The sequence below is a fragment of the Cavia porcellus genome, unplaced genomic scaffold, assembly GCF_034190915.1.
Source record: "Cavia porcellus strain 051 isolate PalLab524CR breed Dunkin Hartley unplaced genomic scaffold, mCavPor4.1 scaffold_9, whole genome shotgun sequence".
In the NCBI taxonomy this organism is placed as follows: Eukaryota; Metazoa; Chordata; class Mammalia; order Rodentia; family Caviidae; genus Cavia; species Cavia porcellus.
The window spans coordinates 76,040,382-76,062,610 of NW_026947492.1; the positions used below are offsets into that span (position 1 = coordinate 76,040,382).

The 22,229-nt window shown below is 38.1% G+C and overlaps 1 protein-coding gene across 9 annotated transcripts in view; it reads left to right on the forward strand.

Annotated features, from left to right (window-relative positions):
• Window positions 1–22,229, forward strand: part of Immp1l (inner mitochondrial membrane peptidase subunit 1) — a 78,189-nt gene that overhangs the window by 1,792 nt on the left and 54,168 nt on the right. Inside the window, exons 1-2 of one of the 9 annotated variants that reach the window (XM_063256738.1) lie at window positions 267–453; window positions 1,829–1,912. The exons of 6 other annotated variants lie outside the window; for them this stretch is intronic. The gene's annotated coding sequence lies outside the window, so the exon portion shown is untranslated. 2 more of the 9 variants (XM_063256737.1, XM_063256739.1) reach the window with 2 other exon arrangements.

The following is a 22,229-nucleotide window of genomic DNA, read 5'->3' on the forward strand; positions in this document are numbered from 1 at the left end:
GTATAACACTGTTACAGAATGTATTCATTTAATCTCAGGGTGTTTTGTTTTTGTTTTTGTTTTTTTACAAAGACAAAACTTTTCTCCCAAATAGTTATATATAATTAAGTGTGCCAAATTATGGTAAAACTCAATATGAAACATTGGAATAAAGAATTCATGGAGGGAAAAGTTAAGGCTCATGTTCAGGTGTGCCAGAAAGTGTTTTAAGAGCTCAGGTTATAGGAGAAAAAGTGCCTAGTCTCTGTCCTACTTAATTTCACAAGCAGGGAGACAGATGGGTAAAGGGCTGTGGAGGACAGATGTGGCCACCTGACTCCCGCTGAGAGAGGAGCCTGGCTGAGTTTCTCACAAGGGAGAAGCTTAGTTCAAGTTCTAAAGGATGTGCAGAAGACAAAAGCAGAAAAAAGAATGAGAGCTGTTCCTGAGAAGGAGGTGGCTGCTGTGCAGGAGGTATGTGTTTGTGCTTCTGTGCAAGTGGTTCCTGTAATTTCTGTGAGTGGGTTTTTAAGTGTGCACACAGTACTTGGGATTGAGTTTAAGGCCCTGTGTGTGATAGGCGGGTGCTCTGCCCTGGCTTGCATCCCCCCAGCCCTGTATGAGGGAGGTTAAGAGAAGAAAATGCTGCAGAAGTTAGGCAAAGGATTTTTTTTTAAGGTTGTGGGTTTTTCCCCTTAATGATAATGGAAAATGAGAATCATCAACACACTGTGAGTAAAAGAATGGCATAATGATTTTTTTGATCCTTCTGAAGTAGCTAAACGTGCTCAAAGAATATAAGTGGCTGCACATGGAACTGAGACAAAGAGAACAGAATGAGTTAAAGATCACCCACCATTAAAAGGGGTGGGATTGATATGACAAAAGGAAGTTGGGAGGAGAACCTCTCACCTAGCTTAGAAGTGTCCACCTACAGCAGCTTTGTAGATTATGGAAGATAGAGAAAAAAGGAGGAAAAGCAGAATTGTGTGTTGTGATATCAGTTGTTTTTGGGAAAGGGGTCATAAATTGAAGTTTTCAATCTGTTTAATTATGTTTATTCTGAGACACAGTACTCAAGGAGTATACAAGGTAAATGGCTCAGACTGGGAGTTGATCCCCAAGGCAATGCATATTTTAGAAGAGAAAGAACCACAAGTAAACTTTGGGAAGCAGCACCATTTAAAACTTGGACAAAGGAAAAGAAAATAAAGACTGGAAAGTGTTTATTTAACAATGAAAATTTGTTATAACTGCTAAGGGCAGATATTTCTGGTGTAGTCAACTTAAATGTGAAATACTGTAATTCATAGATGTGAATGTTTGATCCTCATATCAAAAAAAAGTGAACGACAAAGGAAGTTTAACACTCTATGAAAGTAAAATATTGTATGTTTTAGAAAGATGTGTCATGAAGGGAAGCAGAGGATGATGAGAGAAAAGCTACTGGAGGATTTTGTAGTTGTGATTTTGTTGAGACACACACACACACACACACACACACACACACACACACACAGAATGGGAAGATAAGATACTGGGGAAAATCAAAAAGACATGAATGAGGACCGTGATACCTTGATGCTCTTGTTTCCTGGAGGCACAGCAAGTTTCTGAGTAATAGTTTTGGCTGGAGGGGTTGGGAGATGTGAAGCAGTAGACACCAAGGACCAAACAAAATCCTAAGAGTTTCATAGCATTTGAGTACCAGGGTACAGCACAGAGGTCAGTGTTTGAAAGGAAGGCCCATTCCCTAGCTAAGAGGTGTAACTGAAAATGAGACTTTTTCTCTTTCTCTTTGCCATTAAATCTTAGATCCTATAAGACCATTTTCTCTTTTATCTCATAGGCTGCTTTCATTCACTCCCATCATTCCAGTTACTATTATAGCCATACCCCAGGTCACATCTCTGACCTCCAGACTCCTAATCAGGTATTTTACTTTTTTGTATGTTTTTGTTGTTTGCTGTACGGGGGATTGGATCCAGGGCCTTCACACGGAGCTACATTCCAGCACTTTTTATTTTTATTTTTGAGGCACAGCCTCACTAAATAATTAATTACCCATGCTGGGCTGGGACTTGCAGTTCTCCTGTGTCATTTACCAGAGTGCTGGGGTTGTGGGTAGGTAACACCACACCCCTCCTGTCTTCTGATGTCTTTGTGGGCCCTCCATCTCTTTGTGCCCTCAACTGAGCACTAGGCCACCTTCTGCTGCAAGCAGCCAGTTTAAGGTGCCCAGAGAACATGTAGTGGTTGCAGTAAACAGCTGGACCCCATGAGGTGAGGGGTTCCAACCCCTTCCGTTGGGTTTGTAGCAGCTCCCCACAGCCCTGCAGTTTGTCTCACACTTATGCCTGGACATGTAAACTCTGAGAGACTGCAGGTCACTCCTGGCCGCTGCTGGTATTCTGGCAACACCTTGGCAGGAATGGAGGTCAAGTTCGAGCCTACACTGTCGAGGGCCTTCCTGGACCTCAGATAATTGTTGTTTGCCCCTGCCTGGCACTGTACTCATTGAAGGAAACCACAGTCTGCCTTCTAGGTCACAGTTTTGTTTTTTAACTTTATGTATGTGAAGCCATACGGTGTGTGTTCTTGGCTTTGGCTCGTTCTGATGAATGCTGTTTAAAGTATGTAGTTAGGGATGATTTACTGCAGTATAGTATTATGTAAATGCATCATAATTCAGTATGCATGCTCTTGCTGAAAGCAATTTGGATAGGTTCTCATTTGTGGCCCAGTGTTTTTTTCAGTATTAGCTTACCAGTTTACACTCGCCCTACTAGGAGAGTGGGGGAATTTCTGTTGAGTATTTCTCCTTCCTGTCCGCCTTTCTGAAAGCTTTGACGTGCAGATGTCTTTGGAATCTGGCTGAAGAGGTTGAGACCTGCACATACGTTTATTGGCCATTTGGGTGTCCCCATTGATGAAGGATCTGTCTATTCTTTTTGTCTGTGGTTGCCTTTCACATCCTTGTCTTTTGGCTTCAATCAGAATACTCTGACATACTCTCTGCCGCCTGGGAGAATCTTGCTTCTGTTTCCGTGGGGAGGCAGGCCACAGGTCCGCTGGTCCTCCTCCATGGGTTCCTGTTAGACCGGCATCTTTATGGGAGGCAGTTTCCTTTCCTCCTGGCTGATCTGAATTGTCACTTTTTCAGTAAAGCCCCATCTATGTAAGCAGCCAGTTCTCTCTGGATTCTCGTTTCACGGTTCTCTGTGACTCTTCAGGTTTGTTAGAAAGATGGCTTCTTTTCTAATTTTAACCATGCCGAACCATGCTGCCTCAAATTAAATCAGGGAAAACTGGGAACTTGCCCTGTGGCCACCTTTTTTGTAACTAATCCCTAACAAAATCTATCTGTTTCCATTAAATTTCTAGAACTGTCACATACTTGTACTTTGTCCAAATTTTTATCTGGTGGGTTTATTTTGACCTTTTCCAGTGTGTTTGCTCCCATCTGTACTAGAAGCAATTCCTACTGCTTTTTTAGTGACTCTACTGATTTCTTCTTTTACAAAAATTATTTTTTGATTGCTAATATTGGTAATACGTATTTTTCTTTCCCATGATTTTACTAGAGAATTAAGTTAACTTGACAGCTTTTTTTTACTTCCATGTTTACTTTCTATTTCATTAATTGCTGCTGCTATCTTCATTATTTCTTTCCTTCCACATGCCTTGGTTTTCATTTGCTGAGGTTTTGGCTGCTTCCGTTTTTCAATAGGAGCTTACTTCATTGATTTCCCACATTTCTTTTCTAATAGGTTATACAGTTAAGATGTGAGTTTTCTCTAAGCACTTTTAGCATTCTATGTTTCATCATCATTCATAATTTTTTCTAATTTTCATTATGATTTCCCATCATAGTGGATTATTCAGAATATCTCTGAGAATAGTAAAATACTGAATTATATTTGGGGGTGAGCCAAAACTTCCCAGAGCAAGTGAGTACTTACATAAATTAAAATCTAAAATGATTATGTACATATGCCATGGAATGATTATGTAATGAAGTGTGCCTCGAACATTAGGCATATTTCGGTTCAAGTAGAATTGTCAGGTAAATGTATCTATAAGAAATAATAATCCAGGGGCCAGGGATTTAGCTCAGTGGCATAAGTACCTGCCTTGCAAGCAGGCAGTCGTGAGTTCAATCCCTGGTACCGATAAACGAAAAACACACACACAAAAAAAAGAAATAATAATCCAGAGCCAAATTGGAGTCGTCTGTGACACAATTTTAAAAATTATTCATGACTCTTCTGACTTATTATTCTAACTGTCTGATTTGTACTTTTTAGGAATGGTAACTGTTAAATTAACGTTTCAAATTTGATAGCATTAATTGCATTCTTGACATTGGATTCTTGTATAATCTCTTGTCTTTTTGTAGTGATAGGTTCTCATTTGTCTTAGACTTTTCAAATTCATGTCTTTTCTATCTGATTAATTTTGAAGGAGCTTTATTTAGAGTTATATTTTAGTCAGGCATGGTGGCATATGCCTCTACTCCCAGCTCTCCAGGAGGCTGAGACAGGAGGATCAGAAGTTCCAGCTCAACCTGGACAATTTAAGACCTTAGTGAGACCTTTTCTCAAAGTAATAAAAAAAGGGCTATGGATATAGCTGAGTGCAGAAGCCCTGGATTCAACCTCTAGCATCATCTTTAAAAAGTGATTTGGCAAATGTTTTTCTATAAAAGATCACATAGTGAGTATTTAGGCTTTGTATCCCAACTTCTCTATGACAAAGCAGTCAGAGAGAAAATGTAGACAAATTAGCACAGCTGTGTCCAGGAACATCATGTACATCAAAACAGAGTGTGCTGCCTTTCAGGACGGGTGTTTCCCCCCTGTGGGTGCATGTGTTGGGGTGACTAGAGGATGGTGTCTGGAGGGGAGAGAAGTCTCTCTTCTCCTGGAACCTCTTTGCGGGGATTACCACCCCTGTGGGCTGGTCCTCTGTTTCTTTACCTCTTCCAGCCTTTTTATCTTTGGTGGCGGGGTGCAGACAAGCATCTCTGTTATATTTCTTTGAACTCCGGTGTTCTTTTCATTCTGTTCTTCCATATGGTTTTTTAGATTCTATGTCTTTCCCAAATCTCTGAAGGCATTTAATAGAATTCTTTTCTGTATTACCCCCTGGCCAGAATTACCTGTGATTTCTCTAGGGTTGCTTTTTGTGGTCAGTTGTTTTCCTCAGCATTCTTCATGCTCGTATTTCCTTAAATGTTGGTGGTCCCTGATTCGTGGTGATTCACGTTGATAAATATATGACCTGTTGAGTAACTGTAGGTAAACTGGAACAGGCCTCTCTCCACTGTTTTCCCGGCAGATCTATATCTGACCAGAGGGAAGACTGTCAGGGACTTTTTTGTAAGTCCATAGAGCCAATTTATTGGTATGCTTTCCTTTCGAGTGGACACTTGGGAGCAAGGACTCCTTCTCTAGGAGCGTAAAAAGCAGAGCCACGTCTTAGCTTTCCAGCCTCTAGGCTTTGGAGGGCAGGTCCCTTCAGACAGGAGGATCTCCTCTCAGAAGATTGTCCTTCATAGCCCCTGGTTCTGGAACCAGACTACATATTTGAGCCCTGTGTGTTTTGCAGCTGCGCCCCCTGCCGTGGGAAAGCAGCCCTGGGCGGCGCTAACAGTGGGCTGGATATGTTCCCTAACGCTTGGTGTTCGCGTGCGACCCTGGAATTGATTGTGTTTCCTTTCAGCCATGTAGAAGTGTAATCTTACTGTAGAGAAGTGGGAAGACTTGCTCGCCCGCGCGCCACCGGCCGCCAGTCTCAGCACGGTGCGCTCCAGTCGCTGTGATTTCCTGTACTGTGGCTCCGGCTCCCAGCAGCTTTCCAGGCTCTGGTGGTTCATGCTGTCACGCCCCTCTTGAGCGTGATTTTCGAAGGGCTAATGTAAGGAAAAATTGTCCTTTCCAACCAGAATCCTCTTTAGGTCTGGATTTGGGGGCACCGAAGGTACCAGGAGGTGGGTCAGCATGTGATGTCACTTCAGTGTCCTGCTCTGGGGTTGTGAGTAGTCAGGGTGTTTCTGATGAATGCCCTCTGTGATCCATGCAGTGTATAGAGCTGCACACACACTACTTCATCCTCACCCACTCACAGGTGAATGAAACTTAGGGGTTAATGCATCGCGGAAGGCTCAGTCCCTGTAGTTCCTGAATGTAGATAGGCTGACCCAGAAGTCCTGTCCTCCTCCACCACCGCCTCTCTCAAGTACCCTCCTGGGCCCAAACCTGAACTTACCAGTTTGTAGATGTTAGAATAAAAATCAGTATTGTTCTTTTTACAGTGGGTATCTCCTCAAAGCCATTGCTGTGGGGAGAGAATGTGAACTGAAAACAACTGCGGTGGGAAGTGGGATGTACTTAGCCCACTGACCAATGACCCTGAAACTCCTGAGACCCGTCTCTGTCTTATGAAATATAAATTAGAATTGTTTCCTTCTCCAGAGCATAGAAATTTCGGGTTCACCTCAAATTAACAAACTTTTTGTTAGGATTGTCAGCACTAAAGCAAAGGCCTTCATAATTTTAAAATAACACACTTATGTTTTATTCCCCAGCATGAAAATGAAAAAGCATTGTGAAAAACACCATCTTTTCTTCAGTGAATAGTCCTGACACCCTTGTTAAAAAAAAAAAAAAATTGACCATTATGTGAGAATCTATCTCTAGGGTGTTTTTCTGTTTGTCCATCTGTTATTATGACAATATTACATTGTCTTGATTACTGGAACTTTGTATTGAATTTTAAAATAAAAAAGTATGGGTCCTCAAAATTTTTAAATTTTATTTTGGCTATTCAGGGTCTGTGACAATTCTTTTCAATTTTACAGTTAGATTTTCTTTTTTTGCAAAAAAAAAAGTTTGGGTTTGATAGATATTACATTGAACTTCTCTGTCACTTTGAGTAGTACTGAATATTAATAATAATGTCTTCCAGTTTTTGAGAAAGATCCCTTTCCATTTATTTATGTCTTAAACTTTCTTTCTGCAGTATTTTGTGATTTTCAATGTACTGATCTTTCACCTTTTGTTTTCCCCTATTTTCATTTTTGAATGCTATTATAAGAGTGTGTGTTTGTTGGTGTATAGTGACATAAATGATTTTGTGTATTGACTTTATGTCCTGATGATTAAGTTGCTTTAATTAGTCTAGTAGAGCAGGGTTTTCCATATAGAAGATCTGTAAGCAGAGACAATCTTACTTTTTTCTTTCCAAGTTGGGTGCAGTTTGTTTCCTTTTCTTGCCTAATTGCTCTGGCTAGAATATTCAATGCTGCATTGAATAGACGAAGCAAAAATGGACATCCTTCTCTTGTCCCTTGGGATCTTGGAAATGTTTTCAGGTTTTTACCATGGAGTATGTATCACCTGTGAGGTTTTCATATATCGCTTATCATACGTAAGCAAGTTTTGTTCTATTCCTATATTGTTGGTTGTTTTTTTTTTTTCATGAAAGCATACTGAATTTTTTCATGAAAGGGTACTGAATGTCTTTTACATCAATGAGATGATTATGGGTTTTCCATTTATATGATGTTGATTGACTTTTGTGTTGAATAAATCCTGCTTGGTTATGATGTGCAACCCTTTTAATCTACTGCTGAATTTGGTTTGCCAGGATTTTGTGTCAGTCATGATGAGGGATGTTGGCTTGCAGTTTTTCTTGGAATGTCTTTGTTAGCTTTGGTATCAGGTAATGCAGACCTTACAGAGTTAGCTTGGTTCCCTCCTCTGAAATGTTTTGGAAGACTGAGACAGATTGGTGTTGATTCTTTTCTACTCATTTGGTAGAACTCACCAGTGACACAGGGCTTTCCTTTGCCGTGCAGACATTTTTCATGGATGCAAACAATTTATGCACACAGTTGCATGATCTTTCCCTGTGTTATATCTTACAGCTATAAGTTCATTTAACTCCAGAAACACGACGAATGAAATGAGGTCTGTGTGCAGTATTGGTTTTCTAGGGTTGGTGCCATAGTAAATCACCACAAACATGGTGACTTAAAACAACAGAATATTTGTCCTGCAGTTGTGAAAATCAGAAGTCTCAAATTAAGGTGTCAATAGAGTTTATTTTTTCTGGAGGCTGTGCAGGAGAGACTGTCCTGTGCCTTTCTCTGTCTTTGCAGGAAAAACTACTGCATCCCTCTCCCACATCTCCTGGGAGATCCTCGTCTCGAAGGCACCTTACTCCAGCCTCAGTATGTTCCATGCTCACACCACCCTCCTTGTGACTCAGTGTGTCCGTCTATATTCTCATTAGATTCACGGCACAACTAGCCCAGTAGAGTTTCATCCTGATCCTTATGTATATCTCCAAAGACTATTTATGTTCAATTAGCCTCACATTTCAGCAACCTTTCATTTAATGCAGTTTCTGTGTCCTTAGTCGAAGATGGCCCTTTCTAATGTAGGATGAGTTCATGCTGGTCCTTTCTCCTAACACCCTCTCCCGCCTTGAGCTACCAGTGGGACACTTGTGACTGTGACATCAGGCGTCTTGTATCACTGGTGGTACAAACAGACCTAGTTAAAATCTTACAAATAAAATTAATAAAAACCATCCAGTGGAACAGTCGTACGTGTGCTGCTGGTAGTTCAAGCCTCCCAGCAGCAAGATGGGTCATGACCCATTGTGACTGTGTTAATTATATCCTCAAAGACCATCCAATATTGCCATGTTCTAGAGTTCCTGGTGAGCATGGATTTGTGTGGCAGAGAGCAGGATGCAACCCATTGCAGTCCAATTTTTAGGTAGTTATATAAACATATTGCATAATATATAAATTTTAAAAAATTCAAAGCTATATTTTTTATGAGATTATAAGGCAATAATACACTTACTAAATGCAGCATGCTGAGTTGAAAACCTACTTTTCTTCTCAGTCCTGATAATATATGCTGGGAGTAGGGAGTATTGGGCACATTCTAGTCATGCATATGGACTGTACACATACATGTGAACAAATAGCTCTGCAGTTTGGTTGACTTAAAGAAGATTATTACTAGCATGTTTTCACATCAGCCTAGTAGAATCTTAAATCACCTCCTTATTAATAGAAGTTGTCTCCAATTTCATTAGAATGAGTTGTTAGATGTCTGAGTTTTTTGAATGGTTCAAGTTCAACTCTAAAATGTCTCATTAGAGTTTTAAATATTTAAGTAACTCAAGGTATTTTTACGAATAGGAGGAATATGAAATGTACTTAGTGGAGTCTTGCAGCCAGGTAAACAGATGAAAGAATATATTTAAGTGGGTTGTTACAGAGGGAAAACCCACTTATAAATAAAAGTCCTAATGTAAAAGGAAAAAAAGGAGTAGGATTAAAAAGAGAGGATATAAATAAAACGAATATTGGAGTTGATACTGAAATGCATTACCAATGAGACAAAATACAGATGGAAGTGTCAGAAGAGTGACGTGTATAAAGCCAGGAGCAGGGGCAGGCCAGGAGGAAGCGGCTAGGAGAGAAACCACGAGGAGGAGTGTGCTCAAGAGCTTCCCACTGAAGGAGATGAAAGTGTCATGCTTTACCTCAGTCAGATTGGTGACAATCACAGGGTCATTGCAGTCTCAGTGTAGACATTCAAGTCACACCGCTTGGGTCACTGTGCTAGAATGAAACTGTGGGAATCCTCTTACACTCTATTCATTAAATTTTAGATAACAGTTTGTATATTTGCACATACTAATATGTAAGATCTATCCAGTTATACATATATGTAAAGCTGAGTATTCCTATGTTATCTTTTGAAAGAAGAAATTTGGTTTCTGATTTGGGCACTGAAATGTTACATGTAAATACGCAAAGCAAACTGCTTAACATTTTAAATAGAAATAGAGATGAAACATTTTTTTTTGCAGTCATAAGAAGTGATGTAGAATTATAGTTAAATATGAGCAGATTTTGACATTCCAGTCCATATCACAATATTTTGCTTTTGTCTTATAATAATTCATGAGATTTTTCTACAATCATGTGCAGTCTTCATAAATAAATAGTCATTCTTGCACAGCAGCAGTGGAAACTACTTCTCTGCTACCTTTTCGTCCTTCAAGGCAACCTGATATTCATGCTGACCTGTAGAAGTGAATATTTATACCCTCTTTATTTCTTGAAAATTTGTCAAGTCTATGAGACTGAAATATTTCAGAGGTCTGTATGGTTGTTTTATCAGCTTCTTTAATTCTTTGGCCACAGTTCTTTCTAGGTAGATTTAGATCTTATTATCTGTTATGTCATCCAGTTTCTTCTACATAAATTCTTGGTGGATAAAGGACTTAAAAATTCATAGAGTTTTGTTTTTTTGATCCAGTGCCCTTGAATATGCAAGTTTAGAATCCTGTTGACCCCCTAGGAGGAGGATTTGTCTTAGCGGTTAACGGAGAAACATTCACTCACAGTGTGTATTAATGTAGCTCAAGTTGGAGAAGTCTTTACCTGATACAACTTTGCTTTCCTGCTGTAGGATTCCGAAGCCACTGATTGATTACCCATGTGTGCTTTGAGACATGCTTTAGGTTTGTTTTGTTTTTTGTTTTTTCTGGAAGTCCTGCAACCATCATAAAACTTGAATGTGTTACAGAACAGATAAACCTATGGTAAGTGGGTTTTCTCGCCCTTTTGCTTCTGCTGGCTTCATAGTCAAGTTAGGTTTCATGGCTGTTGTAATGCTGCTCCCTGCTGGACACACTGTAATTTTCTAAGACTGGCACTTAATCGATGAGCAAAGAACCAGTTGACTGGACCCACTAAAGAGTGGAATCCTTGGCTACATTCACAAAAACCAGTACATAGCAGAAGAAACCCTATTATGGTAATAGTTCTATACCAGTGCCATCGTGTTGACAGAGAGGAGCCACTGAGAGTGCTGATAGCTGTATTCCAAATCTCCTCATCTTTTCCAATTTGATGGCATGAATGAAAGTTGTCATCTGGGGCTGGGATGTAACTCAGTGGTAGAGCACATGCCTGGTGTGCATGAAGCACCCCCAAATAGGAAAAGGTATAGCAAACACATGCTGAAGTAACTTACAGGTGGTGGGCCTTTTGGAATTCCCTGTTTCTGTGTCCATTTTGGTAAAGAACTCAGTTCACTATTGAAATGATGATATTTTTTGTACTAATTTCAATTCTCCATGGCTCTGTCTTTCCAAAGGAAATATTTAAAACTGCTTCACTGTAATTTAAATGTTGCATCTGTTTTCAGTGAATTGACCCATACTACATCTTATACAGTAGACTTTAGATGTGACTTATTTTAAACATCCATCCCATAATCTGGTTATCATGTCTTCTAGTACACACAGTGAACCACACTTCTACCCAGCATGACACTGGGCTGGACTGCAATGTGCAGTGACTGACCTGTCCTGGTCTCGCAGATTGTGTTTATACATACACAAGTGCTTCCTAAATTAATCTTTAAAGTATGAGAGAAAAATGTGCTTCTTTCTACCCTCAGGCTAAAATAGACTGCAAAACATTATTACTGGGATATACTTCGGAATTTTATTATATATGAGTATGCATCTTTTTGAAAAGAAGAAAAAATTGTAGAAATAACGCTGAACAAAAAGCAGTATAGTTGATTGTGTAGCCTCTAAAGGCCTGATTTTAGTGGTGGTGGTGCTGGTGGTTTCTTTCCTTTTGTTTTTGCAGTCCTAGGAATTGGACCTAAAGATTCATGCATGCAAGGCAAATTTTTTACTGCTACCATTTTTTCCACCTTAATTTTGAGACAAGGTCTCATCAACTTGCCCAGACTGGCTTCCGACTTTCAGTATACCTGTTGTTAGCCTCGTGAGTAGCTGAGATTAGATATATACCACCATACCGAACCATGGGACCTCCATCCTTAATTAGGATTTGGAGAATTAATCACAGCAACCTATTTCTTTGTTATTAAAGTATTACAATAAAATTGAAATATAGAAAAACAATAAAATTATTGTTAGCAAAAAGAGAACTCTACCTGTTGGAGAAGAACATAATATTATTTTGGAAAATATACTTATTGTAAAATGTAACATTTCATAGAAAGGTGTGGAATATAATTAGTAATTATGTAATAATTATATGGTAAACAGTGTTTTGGGCTTCTCAGAAGTTCTTGATCTAATCTCCCATTTCTTTAGTGTAACCATTATTCTGCTTTCTGTGATAATAATTTGTTTGATTTTATCACTTTCATCTGTACTTCTAACCAGTATGTTTACATCTTGCCTCTTGTTCCTCATATAGAATTTTATATATTTTCAGCACTACATTTCAGCACCTACCAGTGGTGTTTCTATGAGTCTTCTTTAGAAAATACCTTGGTTATAGACCATTATTTCAAATGTCAAATGACACGTTATTTATTTTCAGGTTGGAGAATGTTTGATAGCACAAGATAATTGGACACAGTGGTATTTTAAGTAAATTTAATGAGTACATAATCAATTTGCTATACAGTATCTTGACAGTACCTAATATTGAATGTTGGAAAAGATTCTGAAAGTGATTATAATTTCTTGTAGTAGTGTCGACTTTAAATGTATGGTAAAGTAGTGTGTCGTCAGAGATAATGTAGACTACGTGTAGACAGGTGTAGGCAGAGGACTGGTGGGCCTGCTAGCACATCGGCTCTGCTGACTAGCGTGCTGCGCTCCCTCCAAGCCTTCACTTCACTGGCGACCGCAGCCTGCCTGGTTGGCAGTTCCCACTCAGAGTAAACAAAGAGAACGCAGGACATTTTCTCCAGTGTTGCAGTCGTGTCATCGAAGTTTGCCTGAGTAGCTTTCAGAACTTCTCAGCTGTTCCTTAGGCTCCGAGCGTGGGGAGCCTGGGTGCACAGGGCAGCCCTTCAGCGTGTGCAGAACCGAATGACGGGGACTGTGCTTTGGGCTTTCCTCGCTGGTGGGGGTGCCAAGTGGTACATTCCTCCTTTGTTATTTTTCTGGGTAATTGAATCCTTTGTGCCTAATTTGTTTTATATGAATATTTTTCTAAAATACAGAATTTACATCTCTTGTTTGCTCAAACTGAATACATTCAGGGTTTTTTTTTTTTTAATGTCTCAAAGTGTTGTCATGGTGAACCTCAGTCATTTGATAGAATTAAAATAAAGTGGTTTTTGTCAGGAATCATTATCTCTTGTCAGACTGTTGTCTTCTAAATTATCCTAAACTAAACGGAGAAAGCAGCTTTTACACAAGATGCTACTTGTGATATGTTTTTTGTTTTGTTTTGTCTCATCTTTCTTTGGTAATTCTTATCTTTTACTGTCAGTGTATTCTCCTGACTTGTATTTCAAGCTACTTAAAGAAGACTATTGCTTAGGATTATAGAATATGTGGTAGTTTTAAAATATGTCAGCGACTAGTCTGTGCACTTTATTTCAGGGTATTGAGATGAGCTGATAGTTGATTTCTGAATCACTGAAATGCAAAAGAGATTGTATATATATTGATATGTCCTTGAGGAATAAAAATCATCATTTATATGTTTATTTATAAACCAATTATAACTAAACTGAAATCAAGCACACTTAAGGATTTTCTCAAATAGAAAATTCAACAGAGGCTGGGGATTTAGCTCAGTGGCATAAACGCCTGCCTTGCAAGCGTGTGGTTGTGAGTTCGACCTCTGGTACTGGTAAAAATACAAAAAAAAAAAAAAAAAAAAAGAAGAAGAAGAAGAAAATTCAACAGATTTCTGTGTTCAGTTTTTAATTACTTGATAGGACGAGAATAGAAATTAAAATATTTTAGGTGACACTGCCTAGTGAAGTGGTAACCATGAAGTTTAAAAGCACATTTAGATCAGCTTCAAAGGGAAGTATAGAAGTAACATGGGTTTATTTTTATGCAAACGTACATTTTTCAGGAAAACACTTGAAAGTGAAAGGCTCTTTTGATTGCATATCTAACTACAAACTATTGAATGTGAAATTTTAGAAAAACCTAGAATAGGGCGTATATTCATTTTTTAAGCCACAAGAGATCCTGGGAAGATAAGCAGTTGCTGTCCCAGCACTAGATAGAATCAGTACTGTGTTGTGTAAGAGTTAAATTTGAAAATTCGTGTACTTTTAAACTTACTAAGCCAACAGATTGTATAGATGTATTTGGGAAAGAACTGACAAGGACTCTGTTGCTTTATCCCAGTGAGTTAAGCATCGAAACCATCCTATGAACAGGCTCCAGTAAAGGAGTCATTCTGTCCAGGACGGAGCATAGATGTTTCTGAAGACATGGCTGCCTGTGGGGAAAATGAGCAACTTCTAGAAAGCAGCCAATGCACAGACCTCTTGTCCAGTGTGCGTTCTGGGAGCTGCTTTATAGGTGTGCTTGCGCAGGAGTTTTCAGTGTCGCGTCAGGTATGGTGGAGGAAGGCCGCAAGCGCCCCTAGGGTCTGGGTCCTTGAGGTACTGCTGGGACCTGTGGCAGGGCTGTTCTGGGGTAAACTGTAACAATCAGCAAAGCAGACTTTAGGGATCTTCTCTAGATGGAGATCTGAAGCATTTTTTCACAGAGTTACTTTTTAAAAACTCAGAGTTCAAACCAAAGTGTATAGGAAAGTGCTTTGTGTATAAAGGAGGAATTAAAATTCATGTTCACCATGGTTTATATTTGTTCAAGGAAGATATGGAAGAGCACACAAAATAGTCCTGTGTGAGGACAGGAAGGACAGCAGGCAGGTGAGCCTTGGACTGTGTGTCTTTGAGATGAGTTTCCATTTTTGAAGTTGGTAAGAAGGTATTGTTAAAAAAACTGTTTTGTTGATAAATGAGAGTGAAAGAAAGGGAAAGCCTGTAATCTGTAATGGTGAGCCATTGTGTTTACTCCTTTGGTCCCAGAGCCTGGCAGACAGTAAGGAGGGAAGTAATTGTTACCCAAGTGAAGAGTGAGCTCTGTAGTCTTCGGATGATCTTTCTTAGCTTCAAGCATCTTCTTAATATGAGAAAATATAAAGTGTGTACTGATTCCAGCATAGAAATCAGAGAAGGGTTCTAAGGAGGCAGTGTGAGGTGCATAGTTTATTTTCTGGTTCTCATGGAGGTCACTTAATTTGTGTGAGACTGATGTTAAAGAGTAAAGGATATTTATCTTAGCTGCAACAGCAAAACAAAAGCTTTCAAGGAATCTTCCTTGGTTAGCAGAAGCTTATGAAATGGGAGAGCAAAGGGGAGAATGGCAGGAGATTTGGTGTTCTTTATGCTGCCTTGTGCTGCTTAGGTCTCCACATCAGGCCGCAGGTTTGGGCCTGAGGTGTTAAAAGCTGTGGGAAGGGCAGTAGCTCTCACTCCTAACAAAAGGTCTACATACAGCTGAGACTACTGGGGCCTGGGGAGGTAACCAAACAAATGACCGCTGTTCTTCCTTCCTGTGAGCTCAGAACTTGCCTCAGCTCTGCCTTTGAAAATTTGATTATTCAAGCAGACATTATAAAACTTCGGTTCTTTTCATTTACATTTTATAAATGTCAGTTGTCCCTAAATTTTTGATGACAGATTTTTGACTGCCATTTCATATTTGTGTATTCATGGGTAACACTGCCTTTAAAAAATATAGTATATATTGTATATAGTGAGAAGTACAAATTAAGTAGGTGGCTTAGTAAAATTCACAAACCAGGTAACACCTTAGCAGACAGCACCCAAATGTAGAATGGGCAAGTGGCGGGCGGCATGTTGCTGTGCTCTCTGCTTCCCTTCCTTCATGGGATGGCCACATTGTGCCGACCTTCACGCAAAGAGCAGCTTGCTTGTTGGCCAATTTAGATGTAGTTATCCAGTGCAGTTTTTGTTTCAGCTCTCTTTTGCTCAGCATTATGCCTTGAGAGTCATCCAGAATGTTACATGCAGTTATTTATTCTCTCTCTGCTTAGCAAATATATCACACCTATAAATGCTCTAATGTGTATCTCTTTATGTATGCACGTTGGTTGAGAAGTATATACTGAACGTTTAAATTGTAAAAATTATTACACTAAAGACATGAGTCCCCCTCACAGTCATCCCTTTGTTTCAAACACCCCATCATTCTTTCAGCTTTCTGAAGCAGCTCTGGAGTCCTGTTTCTGAGTGTCTTTTGTTACACTGTCATGGCGGCCCTGATGGCCTGAATTGATTCAAAACATTTAGCTTTGACCACATTCGGACTCTGAGGAAGAACCAGAAGCCACATGGTGTCAGCTCCCATGAATGGATGGATGAGGCCACACCACAACGTGTTTATGAGCCTGCCTTTCCTTGGATGGCATCCTGCAGCAGCATTCCATGTGGCTTTGATCGCACTTCATAAAGATCCTCAGGAAAGAGGACTCCAGAGCTCTCAGGAAGTGGCAAATAGGAGCTCCAGTGGCGCAATCGGTTTGCGGCAGTCCATGTGAAGAACGTGGCAAAGAGGGTGGGATCAAAGCAAAGGGAGTAATTTGATGGTTATTAATTACAATGTCTTTCACTGTAGAATAAGTGTTTCAGTTTAAACATTTTACCATACATGTAGACCACATCCTGTGTATATATGCACGTGCATACATACATATCTATATTTCTTTGGCAATATAACTAGCAGTAAATTTACTTGATCATAGATATGTAAAGGTCCAGCTTTAATCAGTAAGGTTGCATTCTTCATATGTATATTGGGTGTTGGGGTATTGTCTTTTGTCAGGTGCCTGTTTACCTCTTCGGCCCACTTTTCCTTGGGGATTATTCTTTGATTTGTAGTTCTTTAAGAAATATATTCAGAATCTGAATCTTTAACTACAGTTATTCCTGTGATTTTCTTCATCCTGAGATTTACTTTTTCACTCTCTTAATACTGGTTGATGAACAGAAATTCATGACATTAATACAGCCCATCAGGTATGTGAAATTGTTTTATGCCATGTGTAAGACATATTTGTCTACTCCAAAATACCTTGTTTTCTAAGATTTGTACTGAAAGTGTTGTCTTTTTACCTTCATTTAGGTTGTCTTTTCTTGTTAGGCAGTTTTGCTGTTTTTCAGACTCACAGCCATATCTGGATACCGGAAAAGGCAGTGTGGTCTTAGGCCAATGGCCGTGCTTAGCCACTCTCTGGACTGTGCTTTCTCAGTTTGTGCTCTCCATCTGTGTTGATGTTGCATGCCTCTGCAGTGTAATGTTCGTATGTTCCGTGTGCTATGCTGGGGGGCGGGTCGCCGGGTAGAAGAGTAAGTGTGTGGTTTCAGGTCTGTGACACTGATAACTCATAAATATGTTTATTTGTAATACAGAACTTTTTACTAAATATTCTCAGACATAATTGTAGTTACCTCATTTTGGTATTGTTTAGTTTACTGAAGATTAAGGTATTAAATATGCATTTATATAACAGGGAAAATTATTTTAACTTTTTGTCACAAAAGCAATGTAGAATCCTATTATATTTTAAATGGTTTCATAAGCTTTTTAATTAATTTCAGTAGAATTTCTTTTGCTCTTGTGTGCAAGTTATGAACATTTACAAGGACATCATCTATACTTTTTATTATTGAGAAATATTTTCATTATATGTTCTAATTACATACTGTTATTTATACTATAGAAACGTGCTTTAGGATATCCTACTGTTTTAGTTTTTATCTTGTCAATAATGTATATTGTTAACTTCTTGATGATTGCATTAATTTTATATTTTGTAAAGAGAGTAATTACCTATTTTTAAATGTATTTTGTTTTTGATCACAGTGCTGAAATTAAAAAAGGTGATTATACTTGACTTCTCACTAAGCGTTTAGATATTTTTCACTTGTCAACGACATTTTTTAGTGTAAAGCATCAAATTAACTATTATTTTTATCCTGGCTTTTATTTTAATTCATGCATTTAAAAACTGAGATTCAGATAAAAGATAGTTTCAAAATAAATCCAGTATATTATTTATGAGTGGAGCAACACATTAGCATTGGGTTCACAATAGATCATATCGCTTTTATTCCATCTTACAAGCTTAGCAGCACAAACAGAATAATCAACATATTATTTGGCTGTCATCTGCTGAACAGAAACCAGAGATCACAAGGAGGTTTTCCCTCGCTGCGGAGATGGCCTTTTTGTTCCAAGCCCCCATCTGGGAGGGCCGTGGCGTGTTATCATATGGAACTCGGGCTTTTCTGTAATCTGCTTAGCTGCACTGCAGTTGGAATCTTCATTCCATGTTTGTGTAATTTATAATTTTAATGAGACCATGGCTCTTGTGGGCTTTGAAATATATTAAAAGCTCTTTTGTGCATATGCTTTTGTTCTTGCTTAATAGGCTCAGTGTATTTAAAACTGATGAATTTTTATTCATGAATTTGAATGTCTGGAGATTAACTTAGATTGAATATCATTGCACTCATCTATTGATGGCTAGAAAGTTTTTTTTTTATTATTGTTATTATTTTGTTTTGCTTGTGTACATATGTCAATGTGTGGTACTTGTAACCAGAAAGGAAATAAACAATACTAACAATCTAGAAAAAAGTAGCTTACTAGGTAATAAAGAATTGATTTAAATTTTGTCCATCTTGTTCCTTCATACTCTAAATCACCTATAGCCTTAGTGTTTTAGATAAATATTTTATAATTATGAAACTTAGCATTTTAGATAAATACGTTATAATTATGAAAAGGCCTTTAGTACTTTAAGTACTTTTGTTTATATTGAAATCATATTCCAGTATATGAAAAGACTTGGATTAAATTAATTATATGTTATATATTTTAGTTTTCCTTATTTCTATAAAGTACGTTTTAGTAAAGGATGTTTTCAAAGTTTCATTGATAGGTATGATACAGAAATATGTGAAAGCAGCTTACTAATATATAAAATTGATCTTTATTTTTGCTAATATTTTGAAATATGGTAAATGCTTAAAATCTCTGTGGTTATCACATAAATACACTTAAATTTTGGGTAATGCACATACTTCACTAACCTTTTTTGAAGGTACACAGGGGGAAATTGGTTTAAAAACTGGACCCAAGCACTTCCTAACTCTACATATTATTCCTTTTTGGCACAGGGTAGCATTTGTGAGATCTTTTCTCCCATCAATACCCTTAAGCCAGAAATATGAAATAGAGGCTAAAGTGACAGAACTTTCTCTGCAGGCTTATTTGTTGTAACACTGGGATGTTTGTTCTGCCATTGGGACCCTCTGCTTTAGTGCTTCATTAGTTATGCATTTATGTTTCACAGAGGAACATATTATTGAAAATTCAGGGCCACTAAAGCTGTACTGTCCCAAAGAAGTATGATGTGATTCACTCATGTGCTTGATTTAACCAACTGTATCCAGAAGAGTGTCTTTCCAACACGTGGTCAGTGTAAAAATTAACAAACTGTTTTCCTTCCTCTCGGTTGTATTGTCTTCAAAGTATGATGTGTGTTTTAGTCTCACAGTGTACCTCAATTTGAACTATTCACGCTTCAAGTCCTCAGTAACCACATAGGCCAGTGGCCACCTAACTGGACAGCATGGTTCTGAAGTATTCCACAGTTATGATAGAATCTCATGAAAACAGATGGAACTTTTTTGGCATTGCTCATTATTTTCTCTAGAAATAGCTTAAATCAGTGGTTGAAAACCTGTGGTACACATGCAGCAGTGGGCAGTTCGTTATCATTGAAAGCTCTAAAAGTTTCAACATCACTGCCCTAAGGTAAGCAAATAATATGTATGTGCTGTGTAGTTGAAATGACATGTCATGTTTTTAAATCTCTGTCAGTGGTATCTTGATATATATCTGTATTTTATACACAAAATCAGAATTATGTCACTTGATTACTGAGTGCCTATCAGACATTGTACAGATGCACTTAAAGATGAGATAATAGCTAATGCCATGGAAGTGGAATGTGCCTCAGAAATTGTGGGCAAATCAAACTTGTCAAATAAGCCGTGCTTCAAGTACCCTAAGGGGCTTAGTTTCACAAGAAACCCATAGTAAGTCTTTAATACTTTGTTTTTTTGAGAACTGAGAACTTTTCCTTTTCACACAAACTTTTCTGGGCAAGTGTTTGTGTGAATGAATATGAATCTCGTGTGTATATGTATGTGTGTAATCTAGTTTGCTTAAGGGCTGGTGATATTCTAAACTCCTTGGAGGGAGAAAATATGATCATAAAATACTATTTTCTAAATACTGCTAAGATTCCTTGGATTAAAATTTCCTGTATATAAGTATGCTGTTCTCTGATATTTTAAAAGCATAGTTAAGAATTATAAATGCTTTCATTATAATTGTCTCAGTTGTTTCAGATGTTCTAAAATATGGTTTTAAAATGATTAAGGGGATTTGTATTTACCTACTTTATAAAAATGTAAGCCTTGTCTTGTGTAACTAACCTCCTTGCTGGAGGATAGTTCACAGATAGCCTTACACATATCCATGAGCTCTCTTCTTCACATTTTCTAAATTTTGAGAGGCGTGACCTAATCTTCATGTAACGTAATGTTTGGGTAGATATTTCCCAATGCCTGTTGTAGTCTTTGATTTATTTAATATTTATTGACTATTCTCTGTGACATCTGCATTTCAAGTATTGACACAAAATGTTAAACTACTCTAAATAATACCTCTAGTTTCTTGGAGATGATAAATCTGTCTATTGATTTCCTAATTTTATTATGTACACAGTCAATTGTAATCCAAGATTACAGCAAGAAAGATGTTAATTTCTAGACATAATCTATGTACATTCCAATTACAGAGCATGATTGTTACAGAAGCACAGAATAAAAAGGAATAACATTTGTGCTATCCTCACAGGAGCTGTCAATAAAAGATGTAATAGGGGATTTAGGAATCTGGAAATGGCCAACTAATTTATGTGAATCTATTTTATTTCAGCTAGAAAGACCAAGCTCTTTTTCGTCTGCACTGCATATTGCACAGCACAGGCTGTCTATACAAAACCAGGCGGCTGCATATGGATAGTCCCTTGATATCATTCACTTGCTGTGTAATCTTATTATGCAAAGTTCTAATCTTCACCTAGAATGAATGCCTCCGGGTCAGAATATAGTCATATCAGGGTTTTTGAGGTCATGTTTTGTGATCCTTAGCTTATTCTTCTAAGTAGGGCTGGGATTTAAAGGGTATTCCCCAGACACTGGCAGAGATAGACAGCAGAACCTGCTGCCTTTTTGGAAGACAAGACCAACATGAGGTCCCTGGTAGGATTAAACTTGATTTGTAGCTGTAGGATTTTTAACAGATGTATTATTGGACAGGGAATAGGGGGCCACCAGCGCAGCAGAATTGAATCATGACTGGCATTCTCAGGGAGTTTGCTGCCTGCTAAAACAGCAGCTGCATGTGGATTTGACTTCTTTCAGGTGAAGCGACTTCCAGTCATTTGGAAAGGATGGGATGAAAAGGAACCTTGGTGATAATTTTGATGTCTGCAAGATTTAGTACCAGTGTAATGGGATTATCCGTAACACCTTCACTGCAGAAAAAGCCACCTGGTGCTATAACTGGCAGCAACTGAGAACTAATCCTTTCCCATCTCTTGGATGTCATTCATGAAGCTCAAAGCAATTTCTACCCTGCTAACTGTGATTAAGTTTATAAACAACAACAAAAAAATCAGGTGATCCTGGCAAAGAATATTCTTTTAATTCGCCATTTATAATACATAGCCTTATTTTAAGCTTGGTGATATAAGTTATGTGACACAAACTACAGGCTAGATGTGGCTCCGAATTTTTTAAACTGTTCACATAGGTATGGCTTATTAATCATGTCTTGTATTTTTTTAGTTAGTGATCAAGTATTTGGTAGAGTGTCATATTTTAGATTGAAAATTTAAATACTGTTATTTTCTTTTGGCTATAAGACCACTATTAAAGTTAGCATATGTTGACAGCTGTAAGAAACTGAAATTGTTTTGTCCTCTATTTTTACCGGTTTTGGACTGCTTTAATTGCCGTTAATGAAACATTTTTGGTGAATAAAATACTTAGAAATATATATAGATGCTTTTTGGCAGTTAAGGAAGTACTAAGTAAGAGTGCTGATAAAAGGGCTCTTTGTGAAAATGTATGATCTTAATATATAAAACTTCTCTAGTAGTTAATACTGAATGAGTTAGTGGTTCTTCATCAGAGTTTTCTCTTCACCTAGTTTTCTCTTCACCTTCACCTTCACATATGTTACCTACATTAATATTGTTAGCATTTCACTCAACCAAGCACTTTATCACGTAC